The sequence below is a fragment of the Emydura macquarii genome, unplaced genomic scaffold (genome assembly GCF_026122565.2).
Source record: "Emydura macquarii macquarii isolate MOO-44397 ecotype Brisbane River unplaced genomic scaffold, CSIRO-AGI_Emac_v2 contig_2422, whole genome shotgun sequence".
NCBI classification, from domain to species: domain Eukaryota; kingdom Metazoa; phylum Chordata; order Testudines; family Chelidae; genus Emydura; species Emydura macquarii.
The window spans coordinates 26336888-26360419 of NW_027132559.1; the positions used below are offsets into that span (position 1 = coordinate 26336888).

The window sequence follows — 23532 nt, forward strand, 5'->3', positions numbered from 1 at the left end:
TTTGGCTTCTTTTGCAAGGGATGGTGTGAGCATATGGATGCTCAAACACACATTCTGTATTAACTCTATCTACCTTGCTGGATTGGAGTGTTTGTGTCTTTACTAATTGTATTAATAAAACTATTGAAAATTCAGAAGGCTTTTCCTAAGTGTGAGTATTGGAACCATGCACAGTGGGGTTTCCAATTGTACAGTAATTCTAATAATACAGGGCCTGAACTTGGGACAAGAGCCTCCCAAACCTCAGAGCGTTAAGTGGAAACTCTTATATAAACAATAAGATTAATACACAATCAATAGATCACACAACACAATAAGAGACTTCCAGAACCCCATAATAAAGAAGCAACAGTGTACTGCAGGAATTAGAAGTACAGGTATGAGTGACTGTGTGCTTGTTATTTGTAACAAAGTAGTGACTTCCCATAGCACATGCAATGGTGCTTTTTGGACTCCTGCCTTTCCCAATTTGACCTAGGTTTCTTAAGTTCTAGGTTTACCTATGAATTGGGTCTTCCATATCTCTGATCTGTGGAGCTCTGTATCAAATTCAGGTAGCCTTCAGTCAGCAGGAGTTTTAGCCTAGTAAAGGTTTTATTGTTCTATTTTTCTCAGACAAGGATTGCACCGTGTTCCTTGAGTGATGTTGAGAACAATAAGCAACTGGTTCTGCTTCTCCTGAAAATTCCATCCTTTCAGGTATATTTTGTTTATTATGAATGTAAATTGACCTTTTAAATTTGCACTGATAACTCCTGAGAGTTACTCTGCTCTCCAAACTATCCTTGGAAAAGATGTAGTGTTTCAGCAGCCCTTTCTCAGTCCATTTAACTCTGATGTAAACATATTCATTAACAAGAAATTACCTCCTTACTTGGCAGTTAGATAACGCTAAGGAGCTTCATTACCTTAAAAAACAAAAGTAGTTTCCAGTCAGGGCTTCATATACAGTCCTTGCTAGCATGAAGATCATGCACAAGAGATAAAGCTTGGGTGGTGGGTCATAAATCACTTTTTATAATGCTAAAGCTGGTATGCCTTTTGTTTGGTGTATATGGGATGTGCATTAAGTGATCCAGTTTTAACTTTCCTATAAAGTACTTGTCTAAGAGCACTTAGTTCAGTGCAGAGTGCTTTTTGGAAGGATTAATCCAGGACTGGACAGCTCTTCTGCTCAGAGTTACACGTATTAAACTGCATTTTTGCCGCCCCCCTCCCCCCTTTCCAAAAAAAAAAAAAAAAAAAGCGCTACTACATTTTTCATATGTTCTCAGAACATATCAATTATGGAAAAATCTTGTAGGATGACTTTTCTATAGTTCCTCTACTAGAATTCAATGAATATCTCTGATAAATTGTCTGATGGGTAAAAATTCTATAGAAAGGATTTAATTCTAAAGGTTTTAAAAAGTAATTTCCATAAAGCACTATTGGTTTAATCCCTATTAAATTGTAGAAGTACCATGTCTAGTAATTTTTAAGCAATAGAAGTTTTTGCAATATGTTCGAGATTTGTCCAAAACATATACAAAAGTAGAATCTATCCCATATAATATTTTTTTAAAATACATAGGTAATGTCCCACACTCCCTTACATGTCCTAGTATGTGCTCAACTCATCCCTGCACTGGAACAGAAATCAGTGCATGGACTGAGCAGGTGCTTTACAACACCTTTGCACCTTTTGTATCCTAGGTCAATGGGGCTTATGACATTATTCTGTCTAGGTTAGAGCAGCCTACAGGCTGCCTAACTCACGGTTGACTGTCTATGGTAATGAATATTTATAATTACATTGTTCTGCGTGTACTTTAAAATGAGCCGATACATATTTAAACTCTCAAAAAATGATGAAAGGCACTTTTCTTCAACAAGGCCAACAAAAGAGAATATATGTGGAATGTGTAGGCCAAGTCATTTTGGAGCATCAACGAGACAAGCATTAGAATTATTTTTCAAATCACAAAGAGGAAAAGTTTCAAAATGCCCCAACTTTAAAACTTTCATTTTTTTACCAAATTTCCGTGAAATTCTACTCTAAGATGAGATGTGATGTGCAAAATCTCAGGCAGATCAGTGTCCTTTGGGAGTTGAGTTCAGGATTGGGTTTAAAAATCAGGTTTATAATGGAGAGCTACAGTAGTTTCAATTTTAAGCACAGAATTTCACTCAAAAATAAAGAGAAAGTCAATTTGAGGATAATAAGGGGAAGTAATGGATTCAAAACTGATTTCTCATCATTGGAATATATCCAGTGTTAGACAGCTTTATTGCCAGCTTATGCAGAAGCAACTTTACAGACTTCTTAAATCTTTGCTCTTGAGATACAGAAAGAGATCAATTGGAAATGTTTAGTGACCTGACTTTAGCAGCCTATTTAGAGTTAGTGATAGATACAAAATATTAAGTTATCTTCTTTCCACTGCTCATATTTTTTTTTTTGAGACATGACTCAAAAGATGGCTGATGTGCCAATTTTCCAGATGAGGCTTTTATTATGGCCTTTACTGGTCATACAAACCAGTTGGAACATAAGCAGGATGGAATTGGCTGTTTGGAGAGTTTTTCAGTCAATTCTTTCAAATCTTTAGTTACGACAGAGTCAGCATGTACAGATTTATCAGATTAACAGCAGTAGTTTATCTGAACAAGAGGCCAAGGTCTGTTTTCTTTCAAATGTAGCTCCTAAAAATTCTGTTTTCAACAGATCAGAAAAAACCATTTGTTAATATTGCATGTTGCAGGAAAAGAAAATTCTACATTGTAATAAAACACCTGCATCTGGCTGTGTCAGCTGACTCGGGCCAGCTGCAGATGTTTTATTGCAGTGTAGACATACCCCTAGAGAAGATAACAAATGAGTGGTCTTTTCAGTTTAGATGTGTTCACAGTCAGATATCACAAGGACGTTTCTAGACATTCTGAAGCAAAAGCATGGAAGAGGGATCCCTGGACACATGAAAAACAAAGCAGGCTTGTATAATTACTCGATTTCAAAACTATTGCAAATTGGCTAGGGAATCCCTTCAAACAGATCTATTGATTCTTCCTTTATGGTCACTTCAGTCATGGTTTTAGCCCCTGAATCATAAATTGATAGATTTTGGTTATGCATTGTGCAACATCTCTGAAGTGGATGAAAAAATACTAAAAACAACTTTAACTTATTTAATAACAACCCCTTTAAAAATTTAAGATATTAGTGTTTGTGAAAGATGCAGAAACAGCAGCAGAACAATTAAATGATAGGTAAAGGCAATACAAATGTCTCCATATTCTCATCAAGATGCCTCAAATTTGTTCTAAAAGGATCAGCTACAGAGGTGAAGGTGTACATTTCTCTCCTGACAATGCTTTAATACTGATGCTCTCTGCAGAGAGCATGAACTCAGATTCCTGTTAGTACTATCTGTGATGGTGGTTTGTTATGAAGACTTCCATCCACTGGAAATTGGACTTACAAAAATTAATTTCACATAAGCCACTTAAGATATGCTGTAAGATTGTAAGACTTTGACTCAGTATCAAATTTGAATTGGTGAATTAGAGGCAAAAGCTTCCGAGTCTTATTTCTTATAGTAAAGCCACTCAATTCCCATACATCTTTGACTATTATTACATATCTTTTCTCAGAAAGTCCCTTAGTGACCAAGGATTTTTCCACAGCAATGCTGAATCATTGCACAAGTTCTCAAAGGTTTCCACTAATTTTTATGTAACAAATATTAGAAGGGTTCTTCAAGTGGTTCTTGACAAACTCCTCCCTCAAAATATTTGATCCCATATCAGTTTCAGTACTCACTACTCTGATGTATCTCACAGTGCCAGGGAGCAACTTGGGTTGTACCCTTGTCATGAAGGCTCCTTGGCTTGTCGTGAAATGAGATAATGGTTTCCACAAGACACCAATGTCTGTTTCTTATACACCTGTCTACCCAGTTAATAGTGCTAGATAGCCCTGTCAGTAATACATGAATTCAATTAAAAATTCAGTTTCATAAAGATGTTTGAGATCATACATCTTTAAAACTGATGCAAACCATATTATGCAAACCATATTTGTAAATAATGTATTAGAACATTATTTACAAAGTGCAAATCATACAGTAGAGGAAACAAATTAAAAATGGAACATAGAAGTATATAACTGAGATGTTTATGTTATTGGAAAAAAATTAAAGAGAAAGGTAAAACTTAATATCACAACTATGCCTAGGGATTCTAGCCTCAACTGGTTTGTGGGAACTGAGAGGCATGCTGGAGTCTGTGATTAGAAGAGACTGATGAACAATCAAATCACCTTTGTTCTCAGCTCTGTTTCCTAGCCCCTTCTCTCATCTGAACCTAATTGGCAATCCATATAGGTTCATTTAGAATTCATCAGATCATGGCCTCACGTGTATATAGGCACATGTAACTGATCTCACTGTGTTTGAGAAATTGCACCATAGCAAATATCATTACTGTCCTTGGAAAGTCAGTGTTGATCTTATGTTTACATTAAACCTGAGAGCTCTATCACTAAGGGAATTTTGCCTTTTACCACGTTATAAACTTAGTCCTTGTATTCATTGTACTATTAGCTTGAGGTATAACTCAAGTGTTGCCCCTAACTCTACTCCTGTCCACACCCAGAAATCTCTAGCTTGAATTAAGTGGTCCTTTAAAAACAAACTTTCTGACCTGTGGGGGTATGGGTTGAAGGTCAAGTGCTGCTGAGTTAGTAATGCAGTAGGATTGCAGCCACTAACTCAAATTAGCACAACTCATCAACTGCTAATCCAATCATTCTGTATAGTTTCACAGTGTGGCTGCTCTCACTGGAGCTAGTCTAGGTGAAATAATCCTTGAATGGATTAACTCAAACTAACTGGTATGAGAAGACAAGTGCTTAGTGGATTCTTTTCACATAGATTACAGAAAGGTCATTAACAGAACTTTACCAGTTAGTTATAATTTGTTAGACCCTACAAACTCTGGATGAAAGAGTCCATCTGGATTTGCATTTTTACTAGTCCGAGATGGAAAAACGTTCATAAGTAATTATGCTTATCTGAGAGAAAATGAACATTTATTCCAAAACCCTGTAATGAATCCTAATTGTTTGAAGTCACAATTTAAACAACTTTTAATTTAGTTGTTAAAAGAAGAGCATTTATATGCATGGACTAAATTTCCTCTCATTGAGACAGGTGTTACATAACTTTAGCTCATTCCTTCAGAGCCCCACATCCAAAGAAATATGGTCCTAATAGCTTAGCGGAAAATATCTTTCAGAAAGGTTTTATTGGAGCTCTTCAGATGCTAAGAGATATACTGATTAGTCTTGAAGGCTAGTGGGCATTATGGAGTATTTTTGCCAGTTGTAAAGAAACAGCAAATCTTTGCTACCCATGTCCCAACTGCAAACAAGCAATATCATTATTACCCATTAATTAAGAAATGGGAGTGTGTGTGAATTTATGAAAAAGTAATCATTTCTCTGGCTCATTTCATGATTTTCCTTCTAAAAGGTGTTAGGAAAAAAATGTAAAAACTGTGTATTGTTCCTAGATAAATGTGAATGTGATAATCCCTCTGTGTTGTTTCTGCATTAATCACTACAGACAGTTTCAAATAGAGCTGGTTTTCCAGGCCATATTGCTCAGGCATACCAAATTCTGAGAATAGATTAAAAAGAATTTCTAAAGATTTTTGTTTGGTTATTTCTTACATTTAAGTTAATGTTTCAGGAACATCACTGGAATACCCAGACTGAGGCTCAGACATCGTTGCAGTAACTTCTGTCAGTTAATGGTAAGTGAAGAGAGTCTATAGACTTCAGAGTGTTTAATATTTTATGGTGACTGCTGGATTAGCTTTGCAAGAATTCAGCAACAGACAAAGTCTCTTTGAAATATAATGAAATTTAAGGATGACTAGAAAAAGTTGGATTGCTTTTCCATAAATTCATAGTAAACTTCATGTTTTGTACTCTCCTCTTTGACTTCATAAGAGATTTGTGTTACCATCTAATTTATAGCTCAGTATTCTGCAAAATTCTTGGAGTCACAGTAGATTGATCACATTATTGAAAAACATGTAATCAAACTCAGTTACTCTATCATGGATATCAATGCAAAGCTTTTGACATATCAATCAATGTGATACCATGAAAGACTGATTAAAGCAGTTTGTATAATTCATTTTTTGCCAAGTGAAACAAATTCTGGACAGACTAATTGAAAAAAGGCTTTCTTATCTTGAATATTCAACTCCTAAACAGTGTTCAGTATTCTGTGGGAATTGAATAAAATGGTGAAAATTCTGCATGATGGTTTGCATCTCTGCCTTACAAGGAATGAAAATAAAATATCCACACAACCTTGAACAACATTTTGATCTTGCTCGAGTTTTCATTAGTACTTAAGAGAAATAAACTGAAAATGACAAGGCACACCTGTTCATTCACTTTCAGCTTTCATGTGCAATAGAATATAGGATTGCTTCAGAAAAGACTCTGAAGCAGTCCTTTGGACTACTCAGGTGCTTTGTATTTGCACACTGAGGGCCTTAGACTAATTGCAAAATTATCTGTATAAAGAGTCCTGTTTCTTCTCTTCAATCTTGGAGTATTTGAAGTAATTCATGAATTGAACCCCAATATTTTTATTATTTAAATAGCAAAAGTTCTAGCTGCTGTGAGTACTTTATTTGCTTATATTGGAAAACAATTTTAATTAGTTCATTTTTAGAAGCATTTGCTATAAGGAAATAGATGTGGGTACTCTTATTGGCTATTAAACTTTCATACAAAGTTAAATAATCCTCTTTTACAACTTTTGCCCTGAAAGACAGTGAGTGGTTTAAGAAAGACACTGTCTGAGATTTGTTTGCCATCTTTCCCAGATAAACTGTACATTTAATTATTCATTCATCTAAATATCTGGATGATGTACCATTCTCTTCGTTAATGCGCAACTGATCTATAGTTCTCTTTATAGCAATTAACGTTGTATCTTTCCCGGGGTCTGTTTTAATTAGCATGACAAGAGAACGCCAAATAACACCCGTTTCCCCCCCTTGGTTTTCGAAGGTGGTTGGATGACTTAATTTTGGCAGCTGGCCCACCAGAGGCAGAAAACGTTCTCTCAGCTCCACCCCACACAAGGCACAGGCATGGGGCACTTTCGTCCAGTGCCCTCACTTTGTAAGTTACTCTGCTTCGCGTATCTTTAACAGGCAAGTCACGGGGCTATTTCTTGGCTTGCTTGCAGGGTATTACACGGACAAGAGCCGGGCGCGCTTTGTCCCCCGCCCCCGGGGGTGTGTAACCAGGTCTGGCAGAGCAGCTGGGGAGTCCGGGCTGGGGGTGGTTGCGGGCTGATCGCTTTCCCCACGCACGGCGGGGGCGGCCAGGCAGGCGAAGAGAGAGCGAGCGACGCCCGAGCAGCGCCAGCGGCGAGCTGCAATGATGCTGAGCGCCGGGAGGCCCCTGTCCGTCCTGCGCTGGGCCGAGGAGAGCCGGCGGCCGGGCTGCGGCAAGCCCGCCCAGCGGCCCCAGGAGTGACGCTCCGGGTGAGGAGACGCGCCCTTAAACCTGGAACCCCCGGCCCCGCCTCGTGCCCCCTGCTTGGGGGCGGGGTGCCGGGGCCCCCGCGGGCGGCTGGCGAGGGGTGCGCCCCCCGGCGGGGGAGAGTGGCTGCCGCGAGCTTCACCCGCGCGCCGGGCTCCTGGCCCTCCGCGGGGCGGGCGCCGCTGCATTGCGGCTGGAGCGGCGGCTCTGGCGGGGCGGGGAGCGGGCCGCGGGCCAGTGGGAGGCGACGCGAGGGGGCCCCTGCAGAACTGCCTGCCGGAGTCTCCGCCCCGCTTCCCGAGCCGAGGAGCAGGCGCCGCAGCCCAGTGCCGGTGCTGGGGGCTACGCGCCCCCTCCCCCCTTCTGCGGGGCGGAGGCACGGTGAGTGCGGCGCGGGGCCGCCGGGCGTGCGTGGGCACCTGGCGGGCCGGAGCGGCGTCGGACGCCCTTAAAGCCCCCGTGGCTGCTGGCGGGAGGCTCTGAGGGGATCCTTGGCCAGTGGGGAGCGCAGGAGACCGGGAGCCGCCCCCCACCGCGGCTCTGCCACTGCGGCGGGGTGACCTCCGCTCCTTGGGCAAGTCAGTCGCCGTCCCCGCTTTGCTACCAGGGGCGCTTCGTAGCTCAGTTCACCTTGGCGAAACGCACTGGGTGGGAGGTGCCCCAGGGTCGTGGGTGGGACGGGGGGGAGCGACGCGTCCTTGAGTTGCTTTCACTGCCTTGGCAAGGCTCTGGAGGGAGATGTCCAAAGCCGTGAGGGAGCTGCCGCAGTGAGAACACATGGCACCATTCCTTATTCTCACCAGAGCCAGCTAATCTAAAAACGGATGGATCCCCAGCCCCGGAAGGGGTGTGTTGCTGTGCCTTGCCCTCTTTAAATGGGACATTTAGTGCGATATCCCTACATCTTCTTCTGCCTCTGTTTTTTAACTCCGCGAAGCCTCCGGGCGCGCAGTTCATATGAAAGATGCTATAAAGTATTGCCTTGTGTGCTTCTGCTTTTCTATTGTGAACGAATTTGAAATTACTCTATGCAAATCAATATGTTTAATATTTCTGTTCTGTTTTCAAGCCTGCAATTTGTCACACTTGAAAAAATTGCATGGGATTTGACTTGTAAGAGGACTTATTTATTATTTAGATTGTTAAACTCTGTAGAGAAACTGGCCATTCTGCAGTGGTTACACACTATAAAAAAAGTAAACTATGACATTAGTTGTATGAAAGCAAAGCACATGCTCAGCAAGGGTATTTTTACAGAGCAAAGTCTTGTCAACATTTCCATAACCAACCCCCAAGTTTAGGAGTTACTGTCAGCTTGGAAAATCACGCTTTCATCTGAAAATTGTGTACTATCTAGTCTTATAGTTAGGCCAAAGGATTGCTGTAACTGAAAGGGTTTAGAGGAAAATAAGGATTTTTTTTCAGTTTGTTTACCTTGTATTTGAAAGCACTTTGTGTGTAGCCAGTTTTGCTTCCCATATTTGCATGAAAACACCTTTGTGCACTGCAGTTGGAGGCGTTCACAGACTTCCTTACATTATGAAAGAGTGTCTTTACTTGTAGCAGTAGTAGGAAAACTGAAGCTGAAATGGCAGCAGACAAGCATCTGCACGGAATAGAAGGGGAACACTCTATAGGCCCAGGCATGTTCAATGGTGTTGTTCTGTAGCCCTCTAAATATCCGCAAGGAAGCAGGAAAATCCTTATAAATTTCTTTATATAATTTTGGAGGTCTTTAAACTGAACACTAGCGAAAATGCCAAGACAATGTCCACTTTTAGCTTCTCTTAGAATTCAGTCAGTTTAAATGAAATTTTGTAGACTTAGCCTTGCTGTTTTGTCAGTTTCCATAATCTTTCTTTGTTTTTTAATACTATTAATGAAATGTGGAACTAGAAATTATAGCATGTTGTTTTAAAATGAAGGTTGTGGTGCTGACATAAGCAAGGTTATCTTGAGTTAAAATTCTTTCCTCTGCTTTATCCTTGTGCTTAGTTCAGAAGGCCAGAGAAATGAGTATGATACAAGTACAATGTAGAGAGTTTAAGAGCAGAGTTTTGAATCGGAGCACTAATTTGGAATATTGTCTGTTGTCTTAGGCACAGGTTGCCATCCATTATTTGTCCCAGTGGTCTTGCTTGTTGGCCTCATTTTGGCAGCATGGGGCAATGACTTGGAGGGATGATGATCTCCAGTAAGATACTCACTACTGATATTATAGAAGAAGAGGAATGTGTGCTGTACTGAGAGTTGTATACCTGAGTCTGCTGCTGCTTTGTTGGCTCAGCTTGCCTCCAGTTGGGTATCTATTGAAGCATGATTCTAGGCGGGGATGTGACCACATATTTGCTTCTTATCTAAGGTGCAGGAGATGCCTAGTGCTGAAGATAAACATTTTTCAGTGAAAAATCCTGTTCTTTGAACAATTCCTCACTATGCAAAAATTCATGTTAGTCACATATTAGGTGGATGCTTGTGAAGCGTCCATTTTGATGAATTTCCCAACTTGAAAAGTTACTGGAAAACAGTTTTTTCCAAATGTTTGAAATGTGCTGTTTCAACATTATGTGAATGAAAAGTTTTGTTGTTTTAACTCAAACCTTCATTTTGAAGCTTTAGTGAAGTCAAACTAAAAGAAGTTAAAAGGCTGAAGTTGAGAGGAAACATTGAGTTAATCAAAACATTTCATTTTTATAATTTCAAAAACTTCTTTTCCTCCAGATTTTAGGTTGGTGAAAACGTTTGAGATTTTGACATTTGTCCTGAATCAAAATTTTTTGATACCTTGAAAATTTTGATGGGACAGGAAAACTATTTCCTGCCCAGCTCTAACTCTGGTAATATAGAGGTCACCCTGCTAATCACACGACTTTTGGTTAGGTCATCTATTGGAGATATTGAGGCATCTTGTTCTAGGTGGCTTACTTGTCCATGATATTATACCTTTATTATGTTAAGGCAGGGAATTATGTCCTCTGTAGCAACCATTACATTAACCCAGGTGGTTTCTAGTTCTACATACCAGGAGGCACAATGTAGTTCTAGTACCAGCAGCAGCAGCAATATCACCATCTTTTAGTCCGCCATCATTGACACTGTAGCATCTAGGAGTTGTGTCGCTGATGTATCCTCTTTACCTGTTGCTATTGATTATGGATGGCATATGGCAGAGGAAGTGGCAGGAAGAAAGCTGAGGCACTGGTGCTGGAAGATTCTTAGTGAGTGAATGTATTGTTTTTGCATACAAAGTTTTCCTAGACTTTTGCTAACGCAATGACTATCTGGAAGTTTGGGCAGTTTGATTAACCTGGATTCCTGCAGCTCAGTTATCACTTCCTGTTTATAACTGAGTGTCAGCTTGTTTCATGGCAGTGGCATACCGTGGGTCTCTGAGGCCCAGGGGTCAATGCTTGCATTTGCACACCCTCCTCTCCCCCTCCTTCACGTAGCAATACTTAGTCCCAGAAAATCACAATAATACAAAGACTGGGGGGAAAACCCTGAACTGACTGTATTGCTCGTAATTAAAAAACAACTTTTTGCGCTTAGATTTCAGCGGGGCGCAGAGGCTGGGCTTGCTCCTCCCACAGCGGGAGCCCTCGGCTGCTGGCAGGCTTGAGCTGCGGTCAACGCAGCCACTGGGGATGTCAAAGCCAGGTGGCCTCTGGCTGCCTGTGACAACGGGGGGGGGACAGCTCCTCTGAGGATACGTGTGCAGCCCGCCACAGCTCAGGGAAATCTGCTTCCCTCCCTCTCTCCTGGTATAGGGTGGGTGTGGCAGTGCGGTGCTGTGCAATGTGCCTGGCCTGCTCACCCAGAAGCCTCCCCTGGCACTGGGGGCTCACTGCCCCCTCAGTGGGGTGGGTGGCTTTAGCACCTTCCATCCCCTGGGTGCTACTGCAGTGGCTCAATGAGAGACACACTATCATCCATAATCATCCCATCATTTAAATCTCCCTCATTTAGAGTCCTGCACACAGCACTACTGATTTGCAGCTTCGCTTTTCCCATGTTGTACGATAGAACTCTGAAGGGCATGGCCAGCCCCCCACCTTCCAGGCTGGTGCCTGGGGGCCGTGGCCCCCTTCTGCCTCCCATTTTCCCCCCTCCCTCTGTCGGTCCACCACTGTTTCATGGTTACAACTGAATTGATCTGGACTGGTCTGCTTGGTTCTATGGTAAGTGTCAGAGCAGAAGATGAGAAATAACCTATCCTTGTGCTTGATTTTTCACCCAATTCTGCTTAGAGATCAATGATCAGCCATGGACCTATGTCTTTTTGTGGCTAGTTAAGGACAGTGGACAGACATCAGGCCCCATTTTTGATGGCTTTTGTTAACACATCCATTGCACATAGCAAGCCCTGACGCAGGTGATTAGGCCATTGCTCAAGAAACCATGATGGTCATTTATGACCTTTGATTATTAATGTCCTATCTCAAATCTCCCTTTTGTAGGGAATTTTGCTGAGGAAGTGATGTTGGACAGCTCTGGTAACACTTGAATTCCACAGATGTCTCTGATACCTGTTGGTCTTGTTTACTGTATGGGTATGGAACTGGAGCTGTATTGATATTGGTTGATCTCCTCTAGGCTATGTACCAAAGTGAAATCTCCAGGCTGATTTTTATTAGATCTATTGGTGGCCTTTAAAACCATTGGACATAAGGTATTTGTTACACTCATGGTTGCTGATGAATTTCTTTCAGCTGGTTTGTTCCTCTTTTCTTTGAAAAATCCCAGGGGGCAATGTTTAGCAACTGCCATCTTTCTAGTGGAATGTCATGTATAGGACCAAAAAGGCTTTTGCCTTATCACCTTTCCTGCTCCATTTTGCAGTAACAGAATGTTGCTGTTCAGATCTAATATACTAATGTGTGTATGTCTCCAGAAGAGGAAGACCTGATGTTAGTGTGTTGGCTTGTGGTTGATACTAAAATATGTTTTTGCTGATGGAATGAGTTTTATTGGTCTAGATAAATCAGATGTAACTGCCAAGGCAGAAATACTTTTTAGGGATTGTGTTGCAGGTGATAAATCATCAGTGTCTATTCCAATTTTTTTAATTCCTACCCATTTTAGATAACTAGTATGTTGTAATGGACATGGAATTCCTTATTACTTACCAAAGAATGTTTTAAAACTGTTAAGTTACTTCTTAGTCAGTGCTGATAAAATATTGTAACTAAGCAATCAGTATTTTAACAAATATTTATTTTCAGCATGTAATTTAAGGAAGGAAATATGATTTTTGTCTTAATACAATCTGTGGCTTGCATCTGTTGCGTACTCTTATCCATATCGTGTTGTACAGGCTCTGGCTAAGAAACTAAATTTCAATTTATTGGGGTGAAAAGTGCTATTCCTTGTAGGTTATAGATTTTGTTACTTTTTATTTATGTCTCATCATATCTATGTGATAGAGTACTTATTTAATTATTTCAGATTATTTTCTCATGTGCATGCAACTACTTACTTGTCAATATCTGAAAGCAATAGTAAAATGGACCTGTACTAAACACATTCTACGACTTATATGCTAATTGTTTATATCAATAACAGAATATGACAGAAAAGATGTCCTGACTTCCAACTATGAAAGTATGAGACTGATATCAAAATAGCATGAAAAGCATGAGATTCCATTTAAACTTGCGCACTATGGATTTGTAACTCATTTTTTGTGATGTGTGGCCATGTTTATATTTTGTGGTCATGTTATGTTTTGGAGTGTGGTTGAAACTGAATCATCTAAGTGAAAGCTGAGCTCATAGTCTCTCATCCAAAGCACTCCTTTCCTCCTCCAGTCTCTATTACATTTGGCATTTCCACTATACTCATTCTCTCTCAGGCTTACCACACTGGTATTGTGTTTAACTCTTCTTTCTCCTTCTACATTGAAGCTATTATTAAATCCTTTTCTCTACTACTTCTCTGAAATCTGCCTGTTCTCTCCATACCCACTTTTAAAACCCTGTCCTGTTCCCAGTTGTTTCTCACCTCAGCTACCTTCCTCCTTTCTTGCACTATTTCCCTTCAGTCTGTTTAAAATGTAGTTCCAAAAGTCCTCCTGCTTCCCCCCCCCCCGCCCCAGGCTACCTCCAGAGCCTCTTTATTGGCTTTTCCTTGGATTCTGCATCAATTTTAAGCTCCTTGCTTGTGTCTTAAAAGGATGAGCAAAAAGAAATAAGAACAGAAAGGTAGGCTGAAACTATGCTGTACAGAGCCTTTAAGACATAGGCATGGAGCTTAATTTGATGCAGAAGCCATGGGGAAGATTAACCATCATTCGTGTTCTCCCATTCCTAAATCTATGGCTTCTATGAAAGTGACTGTAACTCCCTTCCTGACCTAACCCTCCATGCCTCCAATTCAGTCTCTTTTCCTTTAAATACCTCCTCAATTTGAAACAGTCTCAAATGCTAGTCCTCCTTCCTAAGGAGTGTTAACAAAATAGAGGAAACAAGTCTTGGAGGTAGGGAGGGGGTTTGGGGAGAGGAGCAGGAATCTACAATAATCCTGGAACTAATAATAGGACAACACACAGTTTAAAACACCAGTGGCTGCCAGGAGCCCAGTCTACGTTGCTGTTACTGCCTGTGGAGCTGCACCAATGATAGCAATGTAAGGGAATTAAAAACAAAAACCTGGCATAGATACAGTCTTAATCTGGAAAGGCAGATCTGCATGGAAGAACAGAGAAACAAACTGTTGTCTGTTCTGGCTACTTCTGTTTCCTAATTTTATGCAGTACTTAATATTATGGTAATTTGGATTATTTAAAAACCTAAAACAGATGTAGAATATTATTCTTTAATTTAGGTGTTTAGTAGTTTAGGGAGAGGCTAAAGATGTGATCACTGCCTCTAGTAATTCCCAGTCTAAAACTGGGATCCTACAAAATCTTAGTCTGAGTAATCCCATTGACACCCATCACATTTCACAGGATTGTGGGAGGAAGGTTTGTACAAAATGAGGTTATCTAATATATTGTACTCTCAAGCTATGTATCATATTAATGTTCTTATTTATTTTTAACTAAAATCTTTTGCTAAACTTGAAAAATAGTTTTGTGCATTTATAACCACCAAGAAGGAAAAAGAGGATTACGTGACTTTAGTGGATCAAGAGCCTAATCCTGCATCTTTCAAGTCAATGGAGTGCTACTATAATTTAACTCATTTGTATCTATGTATGAATTTATATTCTCATTTCTGTAGTTTTGTTTATACACAGTTGATATAAATCTGTTTAAAAAAATTCAGCTCTATCTAAATACACTTCTGAGTGCTGTGGGTTTTTTTCCGTGAGAAAACAGCTTTCATTCCCCAAAGCCCTTTGAAAGCAAAATAAAGACTCTCAATTGATTAAGTGAGCTTTGTATCACAATTTAATAGTCCAGGCCTATCCCAATTTTAAGGGCTCAATTTTTCTTCTATTGAAGACAAGGAGTTTTTCCATTGACTTCTTAATGAGAACAAAATTGGACCGTAGTAATCTAGCAACACTATACTATGGTGTTATTCCCCCAGTTAGATATACAATGTATAGCAGAAAGAGCTTTCTTTGTAAACTAAGAGCTGAGGTCAGGGTGTCTTGAAAAATCATTAGTGACTATGTAATTATGGGAATTTAGTCACATTAAAATTGTTGCTAAGGATGATGGATAGAAATCCTAAGTATAAAGATTGGGGGGGGGAAATACACAGTGATCTCTTTAATGAAACATATGTTGTGGTGTTTTACTAATATACCTGTAATGACTTTTATTGAGGGCAACGTAAAGACTAATTTATCCCAGAGATTAGTATCGATCAAGGTAAAGCTAAGATCAATATTAGATTTTGAGGGTCAGTACCTTTGGAAATGGGATGAAATATTAAAGACTGTGCATATATTAGGTTGTTTTGTTTTTTTTAAATTCAGGATTTGAACTTTAATGTGGTATGGCATTTATAAATAGGGCTGAGCTAGTAAAGGATTCTCTAGTTTAATTAGGCCATTGAAATGGCCAAATTAAACTAGACATAACAGTTAAACTGCTTCTTCCTTCATTAGTCTCAGAGTGTGAAAACCTGCCCTATTGAATTCCATGCAAAACTTCCATCAACTTCAGTGGGAGCAGGATTTTATCCTCTATATTTAGGTTCATAAACTAGTGGTAGAACTCAAGTTAGCCCGTCTTTTATCATTTTTTGAAACAGGCCATATAAGTGGCTAACTGTTTTGTAATTTGGTTCAATCTGTAAATAATATACTGCAGTGGTTCCCAGCCTGGGGCTTTCAAAGTGGCCTGCCACATCCCTCCCACTGGCTGCAGAAGGGAGTTGCTGCCTAAGGACCCAAGTGGAGCGTGTTGCCGCTTGGCTAAAAGACTGGTGCAGGCTCCTTGCTGCAGCCAAGGGAACGGAAGATCAGTGCTCCCTTCCCCCTGGCTGTAGCAGGGAGCACGGCAAAGCGCTCCGCCTGGGTCCTTAGGTGCTGGGGTCCCTGTTGGAGCCAGAGGGAGGGGAGCACTGATCTTCTGTCCCCCTGGCTGCAGAAGGGAGCCACTGCCTAGAGACCAAGGTGGAGGGCACGGGGCTACAGGACGTGTGCGGTTTCCCTGCTGCAGCCAGGGAGACCGGAGATCAGTGAGGAGGGAGGCAGCCTCCTTGCTAAACTCCTTCTGTCTGGCTGCAGTGGGGGGATGTGGGGAGGTCTACTGGCAGAGATATCTGTGGCCCTCGAGCCAAAAATATTGGGAACCACTGTATATAGTTTACATTTTATTTTTCTAATATGGCATTTTTAGTTCATGTTAAATGCTTATCAGATATCCCTGCATTTTGGTGTTCCATTTAAAATTTGAGAATTACGGCTTCCATTTTCATCTAACCAGTTGGAGAGTATTTGTGTATAGAAAACTGACAGAGGTAAAATATAACAAAATGCATCCTAAAATGTTACATAGAGCATGTGGGCTGTACAAAAAGTAAACTAATATAGCTAGTGCAATAATTTTACTGAAATAGTATTTTTAACTCATGTGTCTCATACAAAGTCTCTGGATACATGCACAATTTAAATGTATGTTTGAGAAAGTTGCCAGTGTGGTGTTTTCAGGGGACTAAGCCACTGCACTCCTGCAGGCATCTTTGTAGTTCCCATTTTATCCTAATGTATTTCCTTATAAATTGAAATAACAATACTACACGGTGACCAAAATCAATGAAGACTCTTCCGTAAAATACTTAATCATTTTATCCTCTCATCCTTCTTGACCATATGAAGCAATTTTTTTCGGAAATGAGCAATGTCTTCCTCTGACATAGCTCTAATCACTAAGAACATTGGGCCAGTCTCTCAGCTAGAGTTAATTGGTATAGCTCCATTACCTTCAAGGAATTTCTGCAGTTGATGCCAGCTGAGGATTTAGACAGCTGTTTAGAAGCCCAGTATTTGGTAGCTATGAAATGAGCCTGGACCAATGGGACTGTACCCAAACATTTCTGTCACTGTAGAAATGACATACAGGTAAACCATATTTATCTTGCTGATGTTCTTGAACTAATTCATACCACCTAGAAAGCAGTTTGACCATTTTTGGTAGGGGTTGTTTATAGAAATCCCATCAAAAAAAACTTTTGGAGCATATTCTCCTCTCATAGCCTATGTGCAGAATTCCTAGTCATTTCAACAGGAGCTTAATTCACAGGTTGGAGAGAATAGACCATAGATGAGTAAAGTACAGATTATGTGAAAATTCAATGATAGAAGAGCTTTCTTCCCACGTATATTAAAATAAATTAAGTGCTACACTTCTTAGAACTCAAGGGGGCGGATTTATATGTTGTTGACACTCTTTAACTCCCTAAATGATGGAAGTAGACGGGTTATGATATTTTTTCAAAGTGGGGGTGGGAAATGGTGTTTCCTGGGAGCAAAGCCAAAATGGAGGAACAGAAAGCTCCACTTGCTGGCACTTGTTCATTTTATCACTTTGTGGCAAATATGAAGATGACATTTCCTGTTCAGAGGACCATTGCATGGTGCTGGACAGAGAAAGAGAGGGTGTGGGGAGATTAGAACGATCCTGTCCAACTTTATTTTAAAACTGCTCTCACTGATGCTGATAGGAATTATTACAGAAAGCACAGACTTTTTGTAATGAATTGGGATGCAAAGTATGGGTTCCTCAGTGCTGTCAGGGTGTCTCTGGCATTGTGATGATGCATATAATGTTTTGAGTCTATTGCTGCAAATGCATGTTATGCAAAGGCAGATATACTGAAATTTTATTAATTATATAACTATATCAACCAAAACTAGGCCAGGCTTTGACACTATGCAAGCTAACTTTCAAAAACTTCTGAGGCAGTGTGAAGGCTTCTCAAGCACTGGACACTGGCCACTGTCAGAAGACAGGATACTGGGCTAGATACACCATTGCTCTGACCCAAAATGGCCATTCTTATGTTCATCAAGCCCCCTGCCTAGCACCAGTCGGACAAGTCCATGCATGATGGATCTTTTACCCAGCCATGTCTGCTGGTGAGAGATGTCCCATCACTAGTAACTTTCATATGAAGCAAGTAAGTTTTATCTCCATTTTAAATATATGGTGACTGAGCTGCAAAAAAACACCCAAGGTCATACAACAGGTTATTGTAAGAACTGGGTTGAGGGCCTGATTCAGTGCCCATTGAAATAATCAGAAAGGCTTTCAATGTCTCAAGCAGGCTCCTAGAACCAAGGTCTCTTGATTCTTAAAACTATTCCTAATCTACTAGAGTACAGTGCTCGAGGCAAATCAGTTGGTGGTGTATATCTGAATCTTAGGTCATGTCTATGCTACCAACTTACGTCTACGCAAATTTTGTCAGTATAACCCTGTGATAGTTAGTAAATAACTTGTATACGTGCACACTTGGCTTCTTGTGTCAACTGTGTGTGTACTCATCAGGAGTGCTTGTATCGATGCAGTGTGATGCATCCTGGGTAAGTATTCCAGTGTGCAACCCGCCACTGTCCAGTACCCTGTCCTTTGGGAAGTTTTGGCAATGCATAATGGGGCCAAAATAAGTTCTTCAAGGGCTACTGGGAGCGTGGGGGTCAAGTTCTTAGTATGCAACTGTTTCCATCCCATAATGTCGTCTGCATATCACAATTTTCATGCCATTTTACAAAATCCCACAAACCCATATGGCCATCCTTACTGTCTGCCATATCTGACAGAAGCATGGAGCCCGGACAGCTCTGCACTATTGTCATGAGTATTGCAAGCATATAGGGCACATGATTTTGCAGTATTTACAGAGTCCCAGGAAGAACCGAATCAGCATGAAACATGATCATTTCATGGAGGACAGATTGCTGGGGACATGCAAAGAGCCAGTTCAAGGTGGTTGGTTGTTTCTGAGCCTGAGAAACAAGCACTGACTGGTGGGATCGCATCATAATGCAGGCTTGAGATGATGAGCAGTGGCTGCAGAACTTTTGGATGCGTGAGGCCACGTTCCTGGATCTGCCCCAGCCCTCCGGGCAAGGGACTCCAAAATGAAAGCTGCACTGACAGTGGAGAAGCAAGTGATTGCACTGTGGAAACTTGTAGTGCCAGATTGCTACCAGTCAGTGGGAAATCAATTTGGAGTCTGGAAATTTGACGCGGGGCCTGTTGTCACATAAGTGTGCAGAGCCGTTGATTGCCTCCTGCTATGCAAGACTGTGACTGTTAGCAATGTGGAGGACATAGTGGATGAATTCACAGCAGTGGAGCGATAGACAGCACGCATATCCCTATTTTGGCATCGGATTACCTTGCCATGGGGTAAGGGCTCATGAGAAAGGGCTACTTTTTCCATGGTTATGGAAGCATTGGTGGATCACTGGGGACATTTCACTGACATTGGTGTGGGCTGGTCAGGGAAGGTGCATGACATTTGCATCTTTAAGAACACAAGACTTTTTCAGAAAGCTGCAAACAGGCACTTTCTTTCCTGACTATCATTGGGAATGTCAAAATGCTGTAGGCTGGGTCCCCCAGGTTCATTATCTGTTGTTCCCCTGGCTTATGAAGCTGTACACTGGCCATTTTGACAGCACCAAAGAATGATTCAGCTACCAGTTCAGCAGGTGCAGAATAACATTTGATCAACTGAAGGAATCCTGGCGTTGTTTACTCACCAGACTGGACCGCGGTGAGAAAAATACCCCAATGGTCATAGCTGCCTGCTGTGTCCCGCATAACGTATGTGAAGTGAAGGGGAAAACTTTTCTGCCAGGATGAAGGGCAGAGGTGGAACTACTGACTACAGCCAGACACAAGGGATATTAGAAGAGTTCAACACGGAGCTATATGGTTCAGGGAAGCTTTGAAAGATCATTTTAACAGAGAGCTGCAGTAACACGTTTTATTGTATTGTGCTTTACCTGGCCTTCCTCTTTTGTGGCCTGGTAGGATTTAAGTGGTGATTTGCTGTACGTGTAGGAATTTAACATTATCAATCCATCTGTTAATTTTCTTTGTGGCTTACCCCAATGGTTCCCAACTTGGTGAGCGGGACCCCCTTGGGAGGGCACCAAAGATCCCAGGGGGTCCATGAGGCTTCAGTAACATTGAGGTCATTTTGCCCCCTGAGCTCCTCACCAGGTTCAGAAGCCTCAAGCTCTGCACCGGTCGGAATGGAGGAGCAGCCCCCTTTTCCCCCCCGAGTCCCGCACTGGCCAGGTGCCCAGCCAGAGAGGAGCAGCCCCGCACTGGTGGGAGCTTGGAGAAACCCCGGCCAACCTGCCAGAGCCTGCCTCCATTACTGACAGTCCATGAAGGACGGGAAGAGACAGGGCCCCACAGGGTGTGCGGTGGCGGCTGTGTGAGGGAAGGCTTAGCTCCTTACTCCGGTAAGAATCTATTATTATTATTATTATTATGTCATTTAGTGTTATGTGTTTATAGGGGTTACATGTGTTTATGGCCAGTGAGGCGGTGGGACAGGGGGAGGGGGACGTGTTTTACTTAGTGTTATCTCGTGGAGCTTTCACTCAAAAAGGTTAGGATCCACTGCCTTATCCTATGAGTTGCTACACAGTCAATAACAAATAATTGGTTTGCTTTCAGATCTTCTAAGCACTCGGTAGCAGATGTTGCTAACTACATTAAAGAGATGAGTTATGTTTTAAATAAGACATTTATTTTGTAACAATTCAGTGGGGAGGGGTAACCTGTGAAATTTTAAAACAAATATATTTACAACTTTCCCCTTCATAAATTCTGTCCTCTTAATTTAAGAACATTAGGTCCATTTCAGCTACATCTACACCAGCAGTGGCTTTCACAGGTCTGTGTGTGTGAAGCTGTGATTCTTTAATATCCCCTCGGTTGGAGTGGCAATGGTAGTGCAGCAGTCCCTAATGCCACGTGGAATGTGTAGGGAGGGCCTGATATTGAGTTATCTCAATGGGCTGTAAAGGGAGGCGAGCCCAGGATTGTTGAACTTGCAGGTCCACCAGAGTCTGCAGCATCTGTGAATTGCTTTCTGAGAAGCTCCATTCTGTCCTGCTGCATCTTCCTCCTCTTCTCCTCTCCACTGTTTCATTCTCCATGCTGTCTGCAATGTTCATCCGCCAGGCCCTGTGCTCACAGTCAAAAGCAGCATTGGCTTTCAGGATCTCATTGAACGTGTCATCCTGAGTCCCCCCCCTCCCCTTTTTTTCTCCTTTTCTGACTCTGGTGTGGAGAGGGGAAGACCCTAAGGAACGCAATGGCAGCAGCTGCAGGTAAAACACACATACAGTATATTCACTATGTAAAGCAAAACTTAAGATCTAGAATTCACTCCCCTTACTCCCCTAACATTTTAAGCATTATATGCTCATTCTCACTTCTGCTTGGGATTGCTTGTGCATGGTGCCAGTCACAGCACCAGCCATAGTGAGTATGGCCTGCCGGGGGTTAGGGAAATGAGGGAATTGTTCGGTTGCATGAAACTAATAGCATAGGGTATTGACACTGAATCGTGGCACCAGTTTCCACAAGCAGTGGTGATTTTAGCTGATATCTGACTCTGAGGTCTAGCAAAAGCAGAGAAAGCATAGTTGCTGCTGCCGTCCTGAATCCATCTGGGCCTGTAGTTTGCTAGCCTGTTACTGCAGTGGTGCCTGCTGAAGTTACTACCCACTGGTGTGGGAAGGTGTCCTACTGTGGAGGAAGAAATAAGGCAGCCATCTCCAAAACCTTTAGGAGAGAATTGCAGAGTACCTCCATGAAAACTTCACTGAGATCTCAGGAGAATTCAAGGGACATCCTTGTGTACATAAACTGCTGTTCATGCATTCCTCCCCTCTCCTCCTTCCCCCGCCGCCTAACTTTCTAGAGTGGACTGAAAAACAGCTAGCAACTCTACTTCTCTTGGTTGTTCCATTACCTCTTCTAGCATGAGTAAACTAATGAAAAGTCAAAAGTTGTCCTGCTATTGTGGGGGAGAGGGGGTGGGTATCCCTGTAATGGAAATTTTATGTATGCACTTACCTAGGCTTCCTTCCCCTGCATTGGGGTCATTCGTGCTTGATTGACTGGACTACATTGGAATCAAAAATAGGTCCTGGATCTCTGTGCACCTGGATTCCCTCAGTCACTCATCCCCCATGCTGCTGCTCCTCTTCCTCCTCCTCCTCCTCATCCTTGCTGTTCACAGCAGAGGTCTGACATTCAGGCTTCTTGGAGGACTCAATGGTGTGTGGGAGAGTGGTGTGGTCTTTGCTGAGGATGACATTCAAGCTCTGTAAAAGTGCCAGGTCTGCTGCTTGGCGCTAGGTTGGTTGATTTGGCCTTGCTTGCCTTCTGGTATGCCTCCCATAGCTCCTTGGCTTTTATGTGGCACTATTGCTGGTCCCTGTCATACCCTTCTTCTTCATCCCCCAAGCAATCTGCTCAAAGATGTTGATGTTTCTACAGCTAGATTAGAGCTGTGCCTGCACAGCCTAGGAGATCCAATATCTCATGTCTATTCCAGACAAGAGTGCATCTGGAGTCTGTAGCTGGCATGGTCAGCGGGGCAGTTTCACGTAACAATGGAGAGCCGGTAGGTGTGTTCACCAGACTGGGCAATCAGAAAAGCAATTTAAAAAATTCACAGGGTTTTAAAGGGCTTGCAGGGGGAGAGGGGGACTTCTAGTCTACATGACTCCTGGGCAGTGAAGTTCAAACAATGGTGACCAGAGCAGTTAGTGTGGAGTGTTATGGGACAGCTGATGGAGGACTGTTGGGGTCAACATAGTTAATGCAGTGTTTACATACGTGCTGTGTTGACCTCCATACATCGACCATGGCTCAATACTACTTGGGGAGGTGGTATTACTATGTCAGCATAATGGGTCATTTAGATCATTGGGACACAAATTTAAGCGTGGACACATGCACAGCTAGGTTTGATGCAGGGCCATTTACATGAACGTAACTTTGTAGTGTAGACAAGGTCTTAGTTTGTAATGAAATGCAGGTTGGACTCCGATATAGCCCAGTATAGTCTTTTTTTCTTAACCACTCTTGGGAGGATTTAGGGATCTCCCTTTTTTTCTTCTTCTTCCTGGCTGAAGAAATGAGTCTCCTTTCAAACATCACAGCAAGGGCAGCTTCCTAGAGCTGTATCTGGGCAGTAGCAGGGGTAGCTGATTCTGTTGCTGAGGTAAGGAGGTCTTTACATCGGGGTGGTGTCAAGCCCTTTGCACACCCCAAAGTACAGTAGTAAGGGCAGAGGTGAGGCAAGAGGAAAGATTTGAAATTTCATGGTTGCAAAATCACAAAAACAAAATTTAAGCAAAAACTTTTGCCAGTGTCTCAAAAAAGGTCAACAATTTCATCCAGGTCTAGTGTTGGAAACGTCACATAATGTCTTCCTTGCATCAGAGTAAGAGGTTGAGCCACAGAAAAGGGTGGAATTAAAAACCTTAGCTCCATTACACTAAGACATAACTTTGTACATGCTTAGTTGCCTGGGGAA

The 23532-nt window shown here is 41.9% G+C and overlaps 1 protein-coding gene across 1 annotated transcript in view; it reads left to right on the forward strand.

Annotated features, from left to right (window-relative positions):
• Positions 1 to 613: 613 nt before the first annotated feature.
• The window catches only part of THSD7A (thrombospondin type 1 domain containing 7A), a 451937-nt gene continuing 429018 nt past the window's right edge, over positions 614 to 23532 (forward strand). The window contains exons 1-3 of the mRNA XM_067562127.1: positions 614 to 699; positions 5733 to 5796; positions 7257 to 8129. The gene's annotated coding sequence lies outside the window, so the exon portion shown is untranslated. The remainder of the gene's footprint in view (positions 700 to 5732; positions 5797 to 7256; positions 8130 to 23532) is intronic.